The sequence below is a fragment of the Scardinius erythrophthalmus genome (assembly GCF_964197995.2).
Source record: "Scardinius erythrophthalmus genome assembly, chromosome: 15".
In the NCBI taxonomy this organism is placed as follows: domain Eukaryota; kingdom Metazoa; phylum Chordata; class Actinopteri; order Cypriniformes; family Leuciscidae; genus Scardinius; species Scardinius erythrophthalmus.
This window is the reverse complement of record NC_138235.1, coordinates 40,199,567-40,220,184: the sequence shown is the minus strand read 5'-3', so window position 1 is coordinate 40,220,184 and position 20,618 is coordinate 40,199,567. Positions and strand designations below refer to the sequence as shown.

The following is a 20,618-nucleotide window of genomic DNA, read 5'->3' as shown; positions in this document are numbered from 1 at the left end:
AACTAACCATGAGCAATACATTAGTTACTGTGTTTATTAATCTTTGTTAATGTATACAGCTGTTCATGTTAGTTCACAGTGCATTAACTGATGTTAACAAGATTTTAATAATGAATAAGTAAATGTTTAAATTTATTTTAACTAAGATATATAAATGCTGTAGAAGTATTGTACATTCTTAGTTCGTTAACTAATGAATCTTATTGTAAAGTGTTACCAATAAAACAAACCGTTAAAGAAGAAATAAACAATCTTTTTTTGCGCGTTAATCAATCCGTCTGTTAATTGACACCGTTAGTTAACAGATGGGCTGATTAACGTGCAAACAAGCGGAGAAAGATGTGAAGACACAATGAATGCTGCATTGAGCTCAGATTCAGTTACAGAAACACACTGCATAATGATATGAGCATTTACAGGTCAGAGGTCACGCAGAACGAGAGCAACGATGAACAGAGGGAAAGAAACAAAATATGACGAGATCTGGTTTCCATAAATAGTCACGCTAAAAGCATTTCTCGCAGCTATAATAATAATAATGATGATAATGATAATACGTGTGTTATTCGCCAGGTCATCATGTTCTTCCTGGAAGCGATCGGCTTGTTTTGCACAGCGAGAGGAACAGAGATAACAAACAGCAGCAGAGATGCGTGGCTTAGCATGCAGAAACACACGTGTGTGTGTGTGTGTGTGTGTGTGTGTGTGTGTGTGTGTGTGTGAGCAGGAGAACAAAAGCAGGAGGAGCTTCATTCAAATTCCTTGAAGACGCTGTGATCAGCATCAATCCTTCAAACACGACACTCTCGATAAGAGCGGATTCACTCTCACAGGAATCAACTGAACACAATCAGTAAATTCATGACAATGTTGAACCTTAAAATCAAAACGATGCTTATTAAATATGTGAAGTGCCGTGAGTATGAATGAAACATGTACTGATGCTCACAACACCCTATTTGGGTAATAAAATAAATAAATAAATAAGTAAACATGCAAAATCCATAAGTTTTTCTTCAGTGCAGTGAATAGTTTTTTTGTTTTTGTTTTCCCAGTGACAAAATATTTTTCATATTAAATGTAATACTATATAATAAAGCTTTAGACCTTTCTAATGATTCATAGGAAAATGAAGAAGAATTTTCAAGTGCTCAACCAAGATGGATGGATGTTGTTTGGATTGTGATTAGGGATATTGGGCTGTGCAAATAAAACTGACTTTATGTTAAGAAAGGGGTTTACATTTGGCAAATAAAAAAACAAAACACTGTTTGTCTAAAAAACACTTGCTATGTTTGGCATGGTAATGAATATGACATTGTTGATCCGTTTGATCTTGGCGGAATAGATCTGCTATGCTGCTGTTATTATTGCTGTCGTCGCTATTTCTGCTGGTTATTGCTGTTGCAGAGCAAGTAACGGTGCGTGTCCACTGGCACGGAGCGAGCGGAGCTTAACGCTCGCGCAGTGCATTTTGGGATTGACCGCCGCTATTTCTGCCGCCGCTGCCGCTATCTCTGTCACTGCCGCCCCTGCCGCTATCTCTGTCACTGCCGCCGCCATTTCTGCCGCCGCTGCCACTGTCTCTGTCGCTGCCGCCGCTATCTCTGTCACTGCCGCCGCTGCCGCTATCTCTGTCACTGCCGCCCCTGCCGCTATCTCTGTCACTGCCGCTGCCATTTCTGCCGCCCCTGCCGCTATCTCTGTCACTGCCGCGCCATTTCTGCCGCTATCTCTGTCACTGCCGCCGCCATTTATGCCGCCACTGCCGCTATCTCTGTCGCTGCCGCCCCTGCCGCTATCTCTGTCACTGCCGCCGCTGCCGCTATCTCTGCCACCGCTGCCGCCATCTCGGTCACTGCCGCCATTTCTGCCGCCGCTGTCGCTATATCTGTCGCTGCCGCCGCTGCCGCTATCTCTGCCACCGCTGCTGCTATTTCTGCCGCCGCTATCTCTTGTCGCTGTCGCTATCTCTGTCACTGCTGCCGCTGCCGCTAACTCTGTCACTGCCGCCGCTGCCACTATTTCTGCTGCCGCTATCTCTGTCACTGCCGCTGCCGCTATCTCTGTCACTGCTGCCCCTGCCGCTATCTCGGTCACTGCCGCTGCCGCTATCTCTGTCACTGCTGCCGCTATCTCGGTCACTGCCGCTGCCGCTATCTCTGTCACTGCTGCCCCTGCTGCTATCTCTGTCACTGCTGCCCCTGCCGCTATCTCTGTCACTGCCGCTGCCGCTATCTCTGTCACTGCTGCCCCTGCCGCTATCTCTGTCACTGCTGCCCCTGCCGCTATCTCTGTCACTGCTGCCCCTGCCGCTATCTCTGTCACTGCTGCCCCTGCCGCTATCTCTGTCACTGCCGCTGCCGCTATCTCTGTCACTGCTGCCCCTGCCGCTATCTCTGTCACTGCCCCTGCCGCTATCTCTGTCACTGCTGCCGCTATCTCTGTCACTGCTGCCCCTGCCGCTATCTCTGTCACCGCTGCCGCTATCTCTGTCACTGCCACCCCTGCCGCTATCTCTGTCACTGCCGCAATCTCTGTCACTGCTGCTCCTGCCGCTATCTCTGTCACTGCTGCCCCTGCCGCTATCTCTGTCACTGCCACCGCTGCCGCTATCTGTCACTGCCGCCCCTGCCGCTATCTCTGTCACTGCCGCCCCTGCCGCTATCTCGGTCACTGCCGCTGCTGCCGCTATCTCTGTCACTGCTGCCCCTGCCGCTATCTCTGTCACTGCCGCTGCCGCTATCTCTGTCACTGCTGCCCCTGCCGCTATCTCTGTCACTGCCGCTGCCGCTATCTCTGTCACTGCTGCCCCTGCCGCTATCTCTGTCACTGCCGCTGCCTCTGTCACTGCTGCCCCTGCCGCTATCTCTGTCACTGCCGCCGCTGCCGCTATCTCTGTCACTGCTGCCCCTGCCGCTATCTCTGTCACTGCCGCCGCTGCCGCTATCTCTGTCACTGCTGCCCCTGCCGCTATCTCTGTCACTGCCCCTGCCGCTATCTCTGTCACTGCTGCCGCTATCTCTGTCACTGCTGCCCCTGCCGCTATCTCTGTCACCGCTGCCGCTATCTCTGTCACTGCCACCCCTGCCGCTATCTCTGTCACTGCCGCAATCTCTGTCACTGCTGCTCCTGCCGCTATCTCTGTCACTGCCGCCCCTGCCGCTATCTCTGTCACTGCCACCGCTGCCGCTATCTCTGTCACTGCCGCCCCTGCCGCTATCTCTGTCACTGCCGCCCCTGCCGCTATCTCTGTCACTGCCGCCCCTGCCGCTATCTCTGTCACTGCCACCGCTGCCGCTATCTCTGTCACTGCCACCGCTGCCGCTATCTCTGTCACTGCCGCCCCTGCCGCTATCTCTGTCACTGCCGCCCCTGCCGCTATCTCTGTCACTGCCGCCCCTGCCGCTATCTCTGTCACTGCCGCCCCTGCCGCTATCTCTGTCACTGCCGCCCCTGCCGCTATCTCTGTCACTGCCACCGCTGCCGCTATCTCTGTCACTGCCGCCCCTGCCGCTATCTCTGTCACTGCCGCCCCTGCCGCTATCTCTGTCACTGCCGCCCCTGCCGCTATCTCTGTCACTGCCGCCCCTGCCGCTATCTCTGTCACTGCCGCCGCTGCCGCTATCTCTGTCACTGCCGCCGCTGCCGCTATCTCTGTCACTGCCACCGCTGCCGCTATCTCTGTCACTGCCGCCCCTGCCGCTATCTCTGTCACTGCCACCCCTGCCGCTATCTCTGTCACTGCCGCCCCTGCCGCTATCTCTGTCACTGCCGCCCCTGCCGCTATCTCTGTCACTCTGTCACTGCTGCCCCTGCCACTATCTCTGTCACTGCCACCCCTGCCGCTATCTCTGTCACTGCCGCCGCTGCCGCTATCTCTGTCACTGCCGCCCCTGCCGCTATCTCTGTCACTGCCGCCCCTGCCGCTATCTCTGTCACTGCCGCCCCTGCCGCTATCTCTGTCACTGCCGCCCCTGCCGCTATCTCTGTCACTGCCGCCCCTGCCGCTATCTCTGTCACTACCGCCGCTGCCGCTATCTCTGTCACTGCCGCCCCTGCCGCTATCTCTGTCACTGCCACCTCTGCCGCTATCTCTGTCACTGCCACCGCTGCCGCTATCTCTGTCACTGCCGCCCCTGCCGCTATCTCTGTCACTGCCGCCCCTGCCGCTATCTCTGTCACTGCTGCCCCTGCCGCTATCTCTGTCACTGCTGCCCCTGCCGCTATCTCTGTCACTGCCACCCCTGCCGCTATCTCTGTCACTGCTGCCCCTGCCGCTATCTCTGTCACTGCTGCCCCTGCCGCTATCTCTGTCACTGCCGCCCCTGCCGCTATCTCTGTCACTGCCACCCCTGCCGCTATCTCTGTCACTGCCGCCGCTGCCGCTATCTCTGTCACTGCTGCCCCTGCCGCTATCTCTGTCACTGCTGCCCCTGCCGCTATCTCTGTCACTGCTGCCCCTGCCGCTATCTCTGTCACTGCTGCCCCTGCCGCTATCTCTGTCACTGCCACCCCTGCCGCTATCTCTGTCACTGCCGCCGCTGCCGCTATCTCTGTCACTGCTGCCCCTGCCGCTATCTCTGTCACTGCTGCCCCTGCCGCTATCTCTGTCACTGCCGCCGCTATCTCTGTCACTGCCACCGCTATCTCTGTCACTGCCGCCCCTGCCGCTATCTCTGTCACTGCCACCCCTGCCGCTATCTCTGTCACTGCCGCCACTGCCGCTATCTGATTTATGATTTATAAAATGTAAACTGTGTATATATAACAGGGAAGTGAAACTTGGGTTGAAACAATATATCAACATCACTACTTTACTTTTTTTTTTGCATTATGACAATTTTTCTTGACAGTTTAACACCACCCCTATAAATTGTCCAAGAATAATCATTTAGTGCAGTGAGAAGGCATATATATATATTGTTTCAACCCAAGTTTCAATTCTTTGTTATATATACACAGTTTACATTTGTGAATATATATATATTCTGTTCATCAAGAATGAACCACATTTCACTTCCCTGACACTGAATATTCTGAGTTCGATCAGGAGTTGAGTAACCAGTTTCAACCAGTTATTTCTAACAATGTGGTCTGTGCAAAACAAAAGCTTCTTCCAAGAGTGAGGGGAAAAAGAAAGCTCAGCAGTAAACAACGCTTCATAAAACACAAATATATCATCCAAAGAATGAGACGCAGAATATTACAAAACACTGATGTTTGAAGGCTTGCATAATTCAGAATGTTGGTCAATGCTTCTGGTCCGAATTCAGTTTTACTCTCAGTGACACTCAAAAATGTAAGGCTGTTTTATGCAAATGAGCTTCTCTCTGCTGATTGGCTGATGACTTGAGGCGCATAAACACCGATCAGAATGAAGCTTCTGAACTTCTTCGCCTCAATCGGGGACATTTAATATATTATTGATCTGCCAGCATTGACACCATTATATGAGAACTGAACTGTGCTGGACAATGGTTCTCTCCAGAGAAGATAAAAATGAACTAAATTAAACTTTTTTACAACTAAAATGAACCATCACTGAACTTAGTTAAGCTGGACTGACACTATTTTCTTCTGGAAACACACTTTTTTGCATTATTTTCCTGTTATCTCTGTAAAGCTGCTTTGAGACAATCTGTAGTGTAAAAAGTGCTGTATAAATAAAGGTAAAGAATGTAAAGATCTGAAGATGAGTCACGCCGAACATGAAATGGATTTAGACACAAACCATCCATCCAGAAACCATGAGCGGCTGTTAAAACACAGGCTGTGTTCAGACAGGCCACAAAACTAAACGTCTAAACTAAATCTTTCACTTATAGTTAGAATATATTCAGCTAGGACGCATTAAACTGATCGGAAGATACAGTAAAGATGTTCATAATGTTGCAAAAGATTCTATTTCAAATAAATGCTGTTCTTTTGAACTTTATATCCATCCAAAAATCCGGTTTTCAACACTGATAATAATCATAAATGTTTCTTGAGCATCAAATCCTCATATTAGAGTGATTTCTGAAGGATCATGTGACACTGAAGACTGGAGTAATGATGCTGAAAATTCAGCTTTGATCACAGGAATACATTTTTACACTTTACTATACAGTATATTCACATAGAAAACAGTTATTTTACATTATAATAATATTTCAGTATGTTTACTGTACTTTTTTGACCAAATACATTCAGCCTTGGTGAAAATAAGAGACTTAAAAACATTAAAAAAAACTTTAATACTCCAAACTTTTAAACTAAATACACTAGTTTTTCAAAAATTTGCCAGTGAAACGGTGTATACGACACACACTGCACATTTTGTCAAATGTTCGGATTGATACTGTGCTGGTATTCCGGTGTACAGTATTAGTAGTATTCTGGAAAACACACTTTTGTCAGTGTTTTCAATCAGGAACGACACGGATCCTTCTGGAAACGTGAGATGTTTGGGTGTATCAGTGAAAGTGAAAGCTGAACGAGAAAGAAAATGGTCCTGGTGTTCGAGCCCAGCGCTGAACTTCCCCGTATCAAGCCCGAACTGATCCCAGATCCGATCAGCAGCCGATCCGGAGCGCGCCTGAACGCAGACTCCCACGACACGCAGCATTTTTCCCCACATGCAGAAGAACTTACCAATCGCAGGCCATGGAGGGAAGAAAACGCTCCGGGGAAAACGCTCTCCAAATTGCTAGACTTGACCCAGATCTGCACATCAGAGACGGTGAACTTTAGACCTTGTTTTGAGCGCTCGCTCGCAGAAGAAAAGGCCAGAGCGGGGCGGGAGCTTTCAGAGGAACAGGGGCCCGTTTAGGGAGAACACACACACACACACACACACACACACACACACACACACACACACACACACACACACACACAGTACGTCGCTCTCAGGATCAGACTCTTTATTTGTCATTACACGAAAGGAGTACAACGAATCCTCCTTGTCAGCACAATAATCAATCTCCCACTTTACAAACAATTATATATATATATATATATATATATATATATATATATATATATATGCAAAAAATAAGATTCTCATATGTAACAAATTTTACAAATAAGAACGGTAAACTAAGCTGGAATGTGTATGTGTATATATATATATATATATATATATATATATATACACACCTTTAACAGCAATATTTGCAAATATTGCAGCACAATTAAGGTGATTTATAAGCATATGACTATAAATAATTACAAAAGAGGCTTTCAACACACAAAAATATGCATTGCATTGTGGTCATTTAAAACTAAAACGGCTCTAGGACATGTTCTTGACGCACTTTTGATGACGCAATCTCTGAATCTACATGCACCAATGCTACATTTTCTAAATGTCATAATCATGTGTTAACAAACAAGTATTCATTACTTCAATGAGCTCATTGTTTCTGCATTAAATTATTACATTGTTTAAATTAATGAATTTTGTATGTATGTATGTAAAAACATTATATATATATATATATATATATAAAACAGCAATATTTACACAATTGAGGTGATTTAAAAGAACTATAAATAATTACTAAAGAGGCTTTCAACTCACAAAAAAAGGAAAATCACAAAGATGCATTGCATGTAGTGTTGATTTAAAATGAGTATATGTGCTCGACACACACACACACACACACACTCCTGAAGACAAACGTATCGATTTGTGCCGAGGATGATAAAAGTGACTCGAGTTTGCAAATCTGACGGTGATGCAATTATCAAACCCGTTTAAACGCATCCTTGCAATGGATTATTTCCTGTGTGACAATCTAAGAAAAGCTGTGACTGGACCGTCTCCAAACAACTGACCAGGAATGTGCGTAAACATTCCAAACTTCAGCAATAAAAGCCGTAATTCTCCAAAAAGTAAACTTGAAGAAAAGTTCAGTGCTTGTGCAAACGCTCACCGTCACAGACCGGAGGAAAACAAATACAATTCTGAAATTCTCAAAATGCATCAGAGAATCTGAGTTTGGGTTTTAACTCCTCAAATCATAAGGGCAGTTTTCTAGTGTGCTGATGTAACAGGAAAGGGGAGGAGCTTGTGTGTGAGGGGAGGGGCTTATCGTGGAGAGGCGTGGCCTGAGAGGCAGAACATCCCAGAATAGCATATTTACTGTTGAAATACACTCCCGATCAAAAGTTTGGCATCGGTAAGATTTTTTATGATTTTAAAAGAGTGTCTTCTGCTCACCAAGGCTGCATTTATTTGATTAAAAACACAAAAAAATAGTGAAATATTATTCTAATGTAAATCATCTGTTCTCTATGTGAATATATAGTAAAGTGTAATTTATTCCTGTGATCAAAGCTGAATGTTCAGCATCATTACTCCAGTCTTCAGTGTCACATGATCCTTCACAAATCAGTATAATATGAGGATTTGATGCTCAAGAAACATTCATTGTTATTATTAATGTTAAAAACAGTTGTGTAAAATTTAATTTCAGGATTATTTGACGAATAAAAAGTTCAAAAGAACATCATTTATTTGAAATATAATCTTTTGTATCATTATAAATGTCTTTACTGTCACTTTTGATCTATTAAATTTAATTTTTGGGGGGAAATAAATAAAAGAAATCAATACTTTTATTCATCAAGGATGAATTTAATAGATCAAAAATGACAGTAAAGACATTTATAATGTTACAAAAGATTATATTTCAAATAAATTCTGTTCTTTTGAACTTTCTATTCGTCAAATAATCCTGAAATTAAATTTTACACAACTGTTTTTAACATTAATAATAACAATGAATGTTTCTTGAGCATCAAATCCTCATATTATACTGATTTGTGAAGGATCATGTGACACTGAAGACTGGAGTAATGATGCTGAGATTCAGCTTTGATCACAGGAATAAATTACACTTTACTATATATTCACATAGAGAACAGATGATTTTAAAATGCAATAATATTTCACAATATTACTGTTTTTGTTGTATTTTTAATCACATAAATGCAGCCTGAGCAGAAGAGACTTCTTTTAAAAACATTAAAAATCTTACCGATCCAAAACTTTTGAACGGCAGTGCAGAAAAAGCAATATCCACGTATATGACATTCCAGCTTTAGATGTGAAACAGTGAACCGGTCAAATACACTCGTACGCGCTTCAGCACAAGCACTAAACACACACACAAAACACACACACACCAATACAACCTGATGTAAGAGATTACAAGACAACAACAGATGAGCGTTATCAACTCGGCAAATGCCCAAAGCACAAATCAAATAAACCACACGTATGTGCGTGTGTGTGTGTGTGTGTGTGTGTGTGTGTGTGTGTGTGTGTGGTCGAGACTTTAACCTCATGCAATCTCACAGAGATACGCCAGTGCACAGATTTAACCCAGGTGAGGAACGCATTGTACAGGAACAACATCCACAAGCCAGCCAAACAAAAATAGCACAAGAACAACTTGTTATTAACTCACTGATACAACAATAGATATGGCGAATAAACAACCGTCTGATGTATGCAGAGATTAACGATCTGACCTGATCAAACCACAAACATGCCGAGACGCATCAAAAACAGTTTGCTATGATTAAAAAGATAAAATAAGAAAATAGTACATTAAAATGCAATAAAATAAAAAAGATAAAATAAAAATATGAAACAAAATTCAGAACTACCTGTATTTTCAATACAATTAATAAAAATAAGATTATATGAAATAAGATCAGATTAAAAAGAAAAATGTTGAAAAATGTCTGAATGTCATTGTATTGGATACAAATAAATCTAAAGCAAATAGGGCTGCAAAAATGTGGGGAATAAAAAAAATGAATAGCAAATGTGATTGCAACTTAAAATGAAATAAATAAAAACAAAATTTTATCAACAACCTTGTGATTATATATCAATATACGTATAAAACACTAATAAAACATAATAATAATATAATATTAACAGCCTCAGTAATAATATTTATAAATATTATTATTTTTATTATTATTCTTAACAAAAAAAAAAGAGATACTACAATTGTAATAAAGCTATTTCACTGTAAAATGCAGCGTGACACTTTCTGGTTGTTAGTGCACATTCTTTAACATGATGAACGACACCCGTGGTTAGAGATGTCAAAAACACACATTAAAAACCAATAAAAACTAAAAATGTCACGTCTTTTTTTTTTTATCTGCAGTGTTGGTGGAACAGAATGTGTTTACATGAAAAGAAACACAGCAGTGTGTCTGTGAATGCTGAAAAATATTGTATTTTTTATTTTATTATTATATAATAATAATATTATAAAAAACATATTATTTTATATTATATTTTTAAAATAATAACTTCATTGAAAAATACTTGGATGCAAAAATAAAAACATTCATTTAGGTGAAGTTGAAATGAAGTTAGGAGTTACAGAAAGTGCTTTTTATTTTATTTTTTACTCCTATTATAACAGTTATTTGTCTCTTTTCTGTATTTGACAACTTAATATATAAAATACAAAAATTAAATAAAATAAAATAAAAAGCATAAGACAACCAAATACAAATATTGACCTCTGCTCTAGTTTAGTTACTAATCTAGTTTGTAATAAAGCTGGCATTGTGGTCTATGAACACTGAGACTATGACAAATTTCTTGTGACCAGAAACAAAACTGAATTAAGTAAAAAAAAGTCAAGTTGCCAATTTCAAATGAAGCCTCTAGTGCTCTTCGTTCATTTTTGACTGAAAAATATTTACTTTTTTTTTTTTTACTTTTTTTTTAGCATTTACTTCATCTGAACGATACGAAACTTGGTAAAGGTTTTGGCACTTGCTATGTGAAAAAACAAATCATGAACATGATTCGAAAAGGTTCATTGGTGCTGGAAAAAAAATGAATGCTGTTTTGCATTAATAAGTGCAGTTAATAATAATATTACATGTATGTTTATTGGAAATTTGATAGTAAAACACAGAACTTGAATTGAGACGCAGATAAAATTAACTTTTAATAACGTGCAAAAACTTATAAGGGGAAATTTTAATATTCTACTCTTATTAATAAATATACATTGTTCTTCTATAGTATACTAAAGTGACCGACAGGTTCAGTGATTATAAAAGGAGCTTTACTTTCTTTCTTTAAAATTCAGACGCAATTTGAAGAAAAGTTTGTTTTTCATGAGACTTTCAAATTTTTCACATAAATTGAGGCGTTCAAAAGGCTAATAAGTCATTAACCGCTCCTCTGCAACCATCTACTGGTTATACTTTAATAAAAGTGTTTGTTTGCCACAAACTTTTAATTTTCCAACATCTTTCCAATCATCACATTCAAAATAACATTAAAACTGGATAATATTTAGAGCTCTGAAGTGCTGAAAAAAGTACTTAAAACGCCCTTGGAGAAAAAGCGCATGAATTTCACTCTTAAAAGGTTGTACAAACCCTGAGATGAATAATGTAAAAAACATTTGACCATTTCTGCCACAATACCATAGTTACAGTTAATGTTTCAACATTAAATCCATGGTGAATGTTGGTGATTTGTGGGTTGAAAAGCCTTCTATAACTTGTTTCTTTCCTGGTCTCCACGTCAGCACTGTTTGGTTTGATGTGGTTTATAAACGGAGAATTCTGCACTGAATTTGCATGTTTCTCACTGCGATGATGTTAATTCTGCGGAGAATTCAAGTGGTTTCTCACTGGATCTCCCAGCGCTGTGTAGTAACAGTAGGCGCGTTTCCATTACAGATTTGCGCAAAACTTTTGCCATTTTTTCAAAATATCGATAAAAAACGATTGCGTTTCCATTAACCGATGTTATGAGACTAAAACATAATTTTTTCCTCTCGCGATAAGTCATTCCAAAAATCATGGCAATGGACGTTGGTAGGTTTACATATCACAGCCACCGCACTAGCCATTATTATTATTAATGGAAGGAAATGTAAGCGTGTTATCCAAGCATTGATGGCAAGGAAAGACTCTTATTATACTTGTGAGCGGCTCATATGAGGTGTTTCTCACTCATTTCTGCTTCGAGGTCTTGATTGTGGAATTTATTTGAGGTTTAGAATCCATTAGGCTATTCCTGCAATTCTTTTGTCTTATATGAATTTAATAAAGAGCTCTGTCTCGTATTCTGTCCAAACACACTGCGTCGTCTACGTCAGGTGACTGTAAATGCGCAAAAACTGTTTCCATTGCAGTTTTGCGAAATATTCCTTTTTTGAATGGCCTGAAAAACCTCCTCATGCGAGCGGAAAAACTTTTTTGCGATAAATGGGAGTTTTTGCGAAATTGACGTGTTTCCATTGGGCGTATTTTCATTTCGCAATTTCAATTTGCGCAATTTGAAGGGTAATGGAAACGCGGCTAGTGTCGTGTGATCGAGATCCACCAGCGAGTAAACCTCGCGCTGCGCAGCTCAAACGATTAGCACGGTTGTTTTGTTTGCCGTTTTTCATATGCAACGTAGTGCAATATGGTGGTGGCACCAGCGCGACCTCTAACACAACGTGATTTCTGTCAAATTCAGTCGCACTTTGAAGAAAAGTTTTAGTTTTTCCATGAGAATTTATGACTTCCTACTTTTCTCCATAAATTGGGCAGTTGAAATGGCTAGTAAGTCATTAACTGCTCCACTGCCGCCATCTACTGGTTATAGTGATAATATCATGTTTTTGTTTTATATACATATATATATATATGTGTTTGTTTGCCACAAAGGTGTTTTAGAGTTTAAAGATGTAGGAAAATTAACTTTAACAAAATTGTCGTACCAGCAGGAAAAAAGGTCGCAAAATGCAACCATTTGATTGCAGTCTGGAGCCCTGTGTGCGTGGAAAACTAAGTACGCACAAAAAGATCATTGAAATGTGCTTAAGCAATTTTCCACGCACATATACTCTATATTGCCAAAGGTATTGGGACACCCCTTCAAATCACTGAATTCAGGGGTTCCACTCACTTCCACAGCGTCAGATTATTTTCCTTAATCCTCTTTAAGTGCAAAAGAACAACCGTGTCTAAAGTGCTGTAAAATAGAGAGTCAATCATTTCTGTAGCAACATCCAGTTCGGCTAAGCTATCTGGTAAGCCGAGGAATAGACACTGATCGGGAAGATTATTTATAAAGCAATCTTTAATGGTAGAAGTAATATACTATATTGCCAAAATCATTGGGACACCCCTCAAAATCATTGAATTCGGGTGTTTCAATCACTTCCATGGCCACAGTTGTATAAAATCAAGCACTTCTACAAACATCTGTGTGAGAATGGGTCGCTCTCAGGAGCTCAGTGAACTCAAGCGTGGGACCGGGATAGGTTGCCACCTGTGCAACAAGTCCATTTATAAAACAGTTAGTTCCAAACCTTGATTCTGATTGGTCAATAGCTGTGTTTTATTCACGATAAATAGAAAAGTTTACTTGGTAAAAAAAAGTAAGTAAAAGTTTTTCAAAAATGTAAAAATGCAAAGTACTGAAAATATAATAAATAAAAAGCTCTGTAAACACTTGCCTTTTTTGCAAGACTATAAGTGTGTCCCATCGAGTAATCAAAAAGTTATACACACACTTGTAGTATTTACACCTACTTGTACACCTGGGCCAAATACAGGAAATGCGTCATGCAAGTAGACAAGTGGTCAAGTGCAAAGACCGCAAGTGTGTGTATTTGGACAAGGCAATGAAATGGGTTTCCATGGCCGAGCAGCTGCAAGCCTTACATCACCAAGTGCAATGCAAAGCGTGGGATGCAGTGTGTGTAAAGCGTGGGATGCAGTGTGTGTAAAGCGTGGGATGCAGTGTGTGTAAAGCACGCTGCCACTGGACTGTGGAGTGGAGACGTGTTCTTTGGAGTGACGAATCACGCTTCTCTGTCTGGCAATCCGATGGACGACTCTGGGTTTGATGGTTGCCAGGAGAACGGTACTTGCCTAACTGCATTGTGCCAAGTGTAAAGTTTGGTTGAGGGGGGTTTATGGTGGGGTGTTGTTTGGTGGAGGGGGGATTATGGTGTGGGGTTGTTTGGTGGAGGGGGGATTATGGTGTGGGGATGTTTGGTGGAGGGGGGGTTATGGTGTGGGGATGTTTGGTGGAGGGGGGGTTATGGTGTGGGGTTGTTTGGTGGAGGGGGGATTATGGTGTGGGGATGTTTGGTGGAGGGGGGGTTATGGTGTGGGGTTGTTTGGTGGAGGGGGGATTATGGTGTGGGGTTGTTTGGTGGAGGGGGGATTATGGTGTGGGGATGTTTGGTGGAGGGGGGTTATGGTGTGGGGTTGTTTGGTGGAGGGGGGATTATGGTGTGGGGATGTTTGGTGGAGGGGGGATTATGGTGTGGGGATGTTTGGTGGAGGGGGGGTTATGGTGTGGGGTTGTTTGGTGGAGGGGGGATTATGGTGTGGGGATGTTTGGTGGAGGGGGGGTTATGGTGTGGGGATGTTTGGTGGAGGGGGGGTTATGGTGTGGGGTTGTTTGGTGGAGGGGGTTTATGGTGTGGGGTTGTTTGGTGGAGGGGGGATTATGGTGTGGGGTTGTTTGGTGGAGGGGTGATTATGGTGTGGGGATGTTTGGTAGGGGGGGTTATGGTGTGGGGTTGTTTGGTGGAGGGGGGATTATGGTGTGGGGATGTTTGGTGGAGGGGGGGTTATGGTGTGGGGATGTTTGGTGGAGGGGGGGTTATGGTGTGGGGTTGTTTGGTGGAGGGGGGTTATGGTGTGGGGATGTTTGGTGGAGGGGGGTTATGGTGTGGGGTTGTTTGGTGGAGGGGGGGTTATGGTGTGGGGTTGTTTGGTGGAGGGGGGGTTATGGTGTGGGGTTGTTTGGTGGAGGGGGGTTATGGTGTGGGGATGTTTGGTGGAGGGGGGTTATGGTGTGGGGTTGTTTGGTGGAGGGGGGGTTATGGTGTGGGGTTGTTTGGTGGAGGGGGGTTATGGTGTGGGGTTGTTTGGTGGAGGGGGGTTATGGTGTGGGGTTGTTTGGTGGAGGGGGGGTTATGGTGTGGGGTTGTTTGGTGGAGGGGGGTTATGGTGTGGGGATGTTTGGTGGAGGGGGGATTGTGAAAGTGTTTAGCGGGGTTGATATTCAAAACAGTAAGCAAGCGCTGCTTTGTTTACGGTGTGTGAATCTGCAGCGTCAGTTTCCCTTTTTGAAAATGACGAATATAGATGAATAAATCTGATAGACAGTTATGTCCTTCACACTCAGGCGCAGAACATGAACGCTTGCTGACAGTGGGAACAGTTTGGGGATGCTCCTGTTCCAACATGACGTGCACAAAGCAAGGTCCATAAAGACATGGATGAGTGAGTTTCAGGGCTCTCAAGTCTGACGCATTCACCATGAGACACACGCATTTCAACCGGTTTACACGCTCACACGCCACACCTTGTATTTCTCACACTGAGGAGTAAGGGATAACTCGTTTTTTTTAATCCTCAAAAAGCCTAAAGCCTCTCAATAATCAAGCTTTTGGATGTAATATTGCTCAAGCTCCGCCCACGAGCGCTGACGGACTGTCCCGTATTAGCATTTTTTCATTATTGGCATATTTCCAGTATTAGCATATTTCCGCCCTCAGCCATTTGTATACTGTCCGCCAAGACAGCACTTGTGTCGACACGCCCCACGGAAGGGGGGGTGGGGGGATGGACCAGTTGCTCATTATCATTAGACATACACCGAAACGGGTCGCTGTGAACAGAGCTGTTTTTGAGGAGGTAAAAAAAGTGTTGTTTTACACAACCATTGAGGAATTTTAACCAAAGTATGTTACAAATTTTACATGAACACCATAAAGAATCACACCAACTTGTGGGAAATGGGTATCCGATGACCCCTTTAAAGGTGACCAAGTTTGAGCAGATTTGGAAGGCTGTCTACAATTGCCAAAAAGGTTTAAGTTCTTCCCCACTCGCATGCAGATGCAGAGAGAGTGTTCGACGGTGGGCTTGACCAAACTAGGAACAGTTTGGCTCTGGATGGAATGCTATCATCCATCATGACTGTGGAAATGGCTGGCCTTGAGCCACAGTGCTTTAACTGGGAGCCCCCAACCCCTGGCATCAACATGTGACCCTAAACCCTGGCATCAAGGCATCAACATGTGCAACAAACACTTACAACACAAAACACCATTCATAAGCTAAATGTGTACACACTAGTGGTGCAACGGATCATCATTGATCCGTGATCCGTTCGGATCAATATCTTCGGTTCGGCACACACGTGATCCGCGGATTGATTTATGAAAAAAAAGTTGTGCGCATGTTCAGTCCACACACAGCGTGGTCATGGCGAGCGTTATGAACCGCAGAGAGCGTGACGCCTCATTCGCGCCGCAAAACCTCCAGACGCGCGTAAACGCGTCTTTACATTGACTTAACATTGAAATCACTCGCGCCAGACACTCTATTCGCGTTTGGTGTGAACGCAGCATGGGTAACGGCGAGAGAGAGAGAGAAAGAGTGCGAGCGAGCGAGAGTGAGGTCTGCGGTCTTGGCCATTAGTTGATTTACTTGTTTTTGTGTAGGTAATACGTTGTCAAATATGTTTAAACTTAAATAAACTACCCATACAAGTATTTTTGTCTCTTTGTATTAATTTGTCCTGTTATTGACGTAATGCGCGTCATTTACAAAATGCGCAACCAGATGTTCGAATAATTCGAATAGGCTATGTGTTTTTTAGAGGGAATATTCAAACGTCATTTTTCAAGCAATTTTGACAGCCCTATATGACAGTGGAAACACATCAAGCATTGGTCCATGTTTAAAGGAAGGAGATGCCTTTTTATGTTGCACTTTAAGTTGTTTTTCATTAATTATGTTAAAAAGAAGATATTATGCCTTGTGCATTTTAAGTTGATTTTATATATTTTAATTTAATAATTTAAAAGTGTTAATAAATTTAAAAAAAAAATGTTTATGCTGATCAGAAAAATGATCCGATCCGTGACTCTGATCCGAGAAACGATCCGAACCGTGAGTTTTTTGATCCGTTGCACCCCTAGTACACACACACACACTCTTGTACATTTATCTTAATGAGGACATTCATTGACGCAATGCAATCTCTAGCCGCTTACCCTAACCTTACCCATCACAACTAAGTGCCTATACTGACCCTTAAACTCATTATAACCTTATCCCTGAAACCAAGTCATGACCCTCAAACAGGCCTTTAAAGGCTCTCAGAAACAGGATCAGCCAAAATGTCCTCACTTTACTCTCTCTGTCCTCACTCCAATGGTCTAAAACTCAAACTGGTCCTCACAAAGATGGCTGATGGTCTTTTATCAGATTAACCAATTGTTATAATTTCCGAGGGGCAGAGGGGCCGAGGGGCACAGTCAAGTCAAGTCAAGTCAAGTGTATTTATATAGTGCTTTTCACAATACAGATTGTATCAAAGCAGCTTCACAGTATTAAATTAAAATAATACAACAAGGTTTGTTTATAATGGAATTTATTGATTGATAAAATTAAATTAAATATCCCAAAAATATCCCCAACTGAGCAAGCCAAAGGCAACAGTGGCAAGGAACCGAAAAACTCCATCAGGTGACCTAATGGAAAAAAAAAAAAAAACCTTGGGAGAACCCGGGCTCAGTCGGGGGCCAGTTCTCCTCTGGCGTTTATGAACTAAAGACCGGATTTAACTGTTAGATTAAAAATATTATATGAATGCCTGGCTGAAGAGATGCGTCTTTAATCTAGTTTTAAACAGAGGAGCCGAGGGGTCGAGGGGCAGAGGGGCCGAGGGGCAGAGGGGTCGAGGGGCAGAGGAGCCGAGGGGTCGAGGGGCCGAGGGGTTGAGGGGCAGAGGAGCCGAGGGGCAGAGGGGCCGAGGGGCAGAGGGGTCGAGGGGCAGAGGAGCCGAGGGGCAGAGAGACCGAGGGGTCGAGGGGCCAAGGGGTTGAGGGGCAGAGGAGCCGAGGGGCAGAGGAGCCGAGGGGCAGAGGAGCCGAGGGGCAGAGGAGCCGAGGGGCAGAGGAGCCGAGGGGCAGAGGGGCCGAGGGGCAGAGGAGCCGAGGGGCAGAGGAGCCGAGGGGCAGAGAGACCGAGGGGTCGAGGGGCCAAGGGGTTGAGGGGCAGAGGGGCCGAGGGGCAGAGGAGCCGAGGGGCAGAGGAGCCGAGGGGCAGAGGAGCCGAGGGGCAGAGGGGCCGAGGGGCAGAGGAGCCGAGGGGCAGAGGAGCCGAGGGGCAGAGAGACCGAGGGGTCGAGGGGCCAAGGGGTTGAGGGGCAGAGGAGCCGAGGGGCCGAGGGGCAGAGGGGTCGAGGGGCAGAGGAGCCGAGGGGCAGAGAGACCGAGGGGTCGAGGGGCCGAGGGGCAGAGGGGTCGAGGGGCAGAGGAGCCGAGGGGCAGAGAGACCGAGGGGTCGAGGGGCCGAGGGGCAGAGGGGTCGAGGGGCAGAGGAGCCGAGGGGCAGAGAGACCGAGGGGTCGAGGGGCAGAGGAGCCGAGGGGCAGAGAGACCGAGGGGTCGAGGGGCAGAGGGGCAGAGGGGATGAGGGGCAGAGGAGCAGAGGGGCAGAGGAGCCGAGGAGCAGAGGGGCAGAGGAGCCGAGGAGCAGAGGAGATGAGGGGTCGAGGGGCCGAGGGGCAGAGGGGCCAAGGGGTTGAGGGGCAGAGGAGCCGAGGGGCAGAGGAGCCGAGGGGCAGAGAGACCGAGGGGCAGAGAGACCGAGGGGTCGAGGGGTCGAGGGGCCAAGGGGTTGAGGGGCAGAGGAGCCGAGGGGCAGAGGAGCCGAGGGGCAGAGAGACCGAGGGGCAGAGAGACCGAGGGGTCGAGGGGTCGAGGGGCCAAGGGGTTGAGGGGCAGAGGAGCCGAGGGGCAGAGGGGCCGAGGGGCAGAGGAGATGAGGGGTCGAGGGGCCGAGGGGCAGAGGGGTCGAGGGGCCAAGGGGTTGAGGGGCAGAGGAGCCGAGGGGCAGAGGAGCCGAGGGGCAGAGAGACCGAGGGGTCGAGGGGTCGAGGGGCCAAGGGGTTGAGGGGCAGAGGAGCCGAGGGGCAGAGGAGCCGAGGGGCAGAGGAGATGAGGGGTCGAGGGGCCGAGGGGCAGAGGGGCCAAGGGGTTGAGGGGCAGAGGAGCCGAGGGGCAGAGGAGCCGAGGGGCAGAGAGACCGAGGGGTCGAGGGGCCAAGGGGTTGAGGGGCAGAGGAGCCGAGGGGCAGAGGGGCCGAGGGGCAGAGGAGCCGAGGGGCAGAGGGGCAGAGGAGCCGAGGGGCAGAGGGGCCGAGGGGCAGAGGAGCCGAGGGGCAGAGGAGACGAGGGGCAGAGGAGACGAGGGGCAGAGGGGCCGAGGGGCAGAGGAGCCGAGGGGTTGATGGGCCGCAACTGCAAATATTTGGGTGGCTCCTCCGCTAACAGATCTCACTCCAAACTTTTGATAAAGCCTGAGAGCCCTGGAGTTTGGTGTGGAGAAACTGGACTGGGCTGCGTCCAGACCTCAACCCGATAAAACACCTTTGGGATGAATTAAGCGGAGACTGTGAGCCAGGCCTTCTCGTCTAACATCAGTGCCTGACCTCACAGATGCGCTTCTAGAAGAACGGCCAAAAATTCCCATAAACGCACTCCTAAACCTTGTGGAAAGCCTTCCCAGAAGAGTTGAAGCTGTTATAGCTGCCAACTCCACATTAACCCCTACGGATTAAGAATGGGATGTCATTAACGTTCGTGTGCGTGTAAAGGCAGGCGTCCCAAAACTTTTGGGAATATAGTGTAAATCAGGCCATGACCTTTATACATCAAGCCCCAGGATCCGAGAAAAACGGCCAAAACAAGACAGGTGTGAAAACGCCCTAAATACTCAAAAAACGAGACAGGTGTGAAAACGCCCTAAATACTCAAAAAACGAGACAGGTGTGAAAACACCATAAAAACCGTTCGTTGGGTCACATGATTGCCAGATCATTAACGGTGATGTTCCCCCGAGGAATCAGAGGATCAGCTGCTGGTGCGACGGGTCTGTACATGTTCGGCACGTGTGGAGAATAAGCCTAATTTCCTTAATATAACATTCCTGTTCCCGGAGGACACCAGGACACCCACGAAGCCCAGCTTTTTGAGTTAACAAAACCGAGAATGTTATAATAAGAGTTATTCAGACGTCTGACGCACCGGAGAGCCCAAATGCCACAACGGGATAAAATTACTGAACTTCACATCTGGTGTGGAGGAGCTTATGAATATAAACGGGCCTAGCTCTGAAAACTTTTTTTTATTTACAAAAAAAAAAACACTTTACAGTAAGGTTCATTAGTTAACTACAGTAGTTAGCATGACCTAACACTAATACTTATTAAAATCTTGTTAACATTAGTTAACGCACTGTGAACTAACATGAACAAACAACGAACAGCTGGATTTTTATTAACTAACATTAACAAAGATGTATAAATACTGTGACAAATGCATTGCTCATGGTTCATGTTAGTTAATGCATTAACTAATGAGCTTTATTGTAAAGTGTTACCAATGAAATAATATTAAGTAAAGAAAATTTGCCCTCGTGAGTCTCCAGATGGACTCCTACAGTTTCATCCGTTTCAGCTGTTCATCGTCAGTGTTAGTTCATTACTATCACCAGCAGTCTGAGCTGGGCTCACACACACACACACACACACACACACACACA

At 45.0% G+C, this 20,618-nt stretch overlaps 1 protein-coding gene across 3 annotated transcripts in view; it reads right to left on the bottom strand.

Annotated features, from left to right (window-relative positions):
* Positions 1–20,618, bottom strand: part of vdra (vitamin D receptor a) — a 74,164-nt gene that overhangs the window by 35,554 nt on the left and 17,992 nt on the right. The window contains exon 1 of one of the 3 annotated variants that reach the window (XM_081387112.1): positions 6,637–6,708. The exons of the other annotated variants lie outside the window; for them this stretch is intronic. The gene's annotated coding sequence lies outside the window, so the exon portion shown is untranslated. Of the gene's footprint in view, positions 1–6,636; positions 6,709–20,618 lie in introns of those variants that run through there. 3 annotated transcript variants of the gene reach the window in all.